We start from the raw sequence: 1,613 nt of genomic DNA, 5'->3' as shown, positions 1-1,613 counted from the left end.
AAAAAAAACAAAAACAAAAACAAAAAAAGCCTTCAGATGAAAGTTGAGATCCTACAGGAACAATTAAGCTCAGATGATATTTCCTTTTAAATTATATAATATAAGCCTTCCACCCTCTCTGAATAGAACACTGTAAATATATATATAATATAATATTACATATTATATATATATTAGCCATTTATTCCACAAACACAGAGCACATTTGTGTCCAACATTATGGTAGATTTTAAAGATATGGAGATAACGAAGTCAGAGACCCTGACCCCAAAGACTTTGCAATGGGGGTTGGGGGAAGTACACTAGTAATTACGGTAGAATACAAATGGCACAAAAGAAACATGCTGATGGCGAAACTAACTCCCCAGCCAGTGATGGGAAAGTTTCTTGGTGGGAAGTGGGGAAAGTTATTTGAATGGGTCTTCAAAGACGCATAGAGGTTAGCCAGATAGATAAAGAGAAGACAGGAAATTTCTGGTAGAAGGAGTTGCGTGTGTGTGGTAGGTAGAATGCTCCCTGCTAACCCATCAAAAACATGTCTTAATCCCCAGAACCTGTGAATATGCCACTTTAAGGTAGTGAGCTTCTCTGATGTGATTAAGGTTAAGGCAATTAGCCTGGATTACCCAAGTGGGCCCAATCTAATCACGTGGGTCCTTAAAATCAGAGACTCCCCTGGCTGTGGTCAGCGGGAGATGTGGCTACATGAGAATGCCAGAGAGCTGAGATATTGCTGGCGTTGTAGACAGAGGGAGGGCTGAGGCACATGGCAGCCCCCTGGAGCTGGTGATGATAAGGAAACAGATTCTTCCCTAGAGCCTCCAAGAAGGAAAACAGCCCCACCAACGCTTTGATTTTCAGCTCAGTGAGACATGCTCCAGACTTCTAACTTATAGAAAAGTAAGACCATTTGTATTGTTTCAAGCCACTAACCTTGTGGTGATTTGTTACAGCAGCAACGTACACCAATGCATCTGCAAAGGCATGAAGACGCAGACTGAAATCACATTCCTTGGCCCTCTTGGCCCTTACCTCTGGCTTTTTCTGCAGACCACGTTCAGCAGCACCTCCTCCAGGAAGCCTTCCAAAACTTGCCCGGACTAAGCAAACTCTTCTCCCCCATGTGCCCCCACTGTGCCTCCGCACACTTCTCCTACTGAATGGCTCACCTATGGAACACTGAGGACAATGGGGGTCTGCATCAGAGGCTGGTCACATGCTAACAAACTCACCTCTTCTTCAGCTCACAGCCCATTGGTGTCTTGGTGGGACCCTGTGCCTCGTTCTCACTGATGGAATCTGAGCAAAAGTGAGGGATCACTTCCAGGTCAGGGCAGTCAAGGGCAAAACGGGCTCCTCCAGGCTCTTCTTCTTCCCCCTCCTCCTCAGATGCTATGTATGAGCTCCAGATGGAAGGAACCAAAGCCCTGAGTCAGCACTGGGAAGAGACCTGCCTAATAGGAGCCTCCACAGAGGTCCGCACATAAACAAGAAATTGGCGTTTATTGTCTTAATTCTTTGCATCTGGGCAAATTTATAGCAAGAGAAAGCTAAGCAACTGGCCAGGCGCGGTGGCTCACATCTGTAATCCTCGCACTTTGGGAGGCTGAAGT

General features: G+C 45.8%; 1 pseudogene; it reads left to right on the top strand.

Annotated features, from left to right (window-relative positions):
* Positions 1–1,613, top strand: part of LOC105539041 — a 22,698-nt pseudogene that overhangs the window by 16,743 nt on the left and 4,342 nt on the right.

The sequence above is a fragment of the Mandrillus leucophaeus genome, unplaced genomic scaffold (assembly GCF_000951045.1).
Source record: "Mandrillus leucophaeus isolate KB7577 unplaced genomic scaffold, Mleu.le_1.0 Scaffold2, whole genome shotgun sequence".
Lineage (NCBI taxonomy): Eukaryota > Metazoa > Chordata > Mammalia > Primates > Cercopithecidae > Mandrillus > Mandrillus leucophaeus.
Note: the sequence above shows the minus strand (reverse complement) of the source record. Positions and strands in the feature narration are given on the sequence as shown.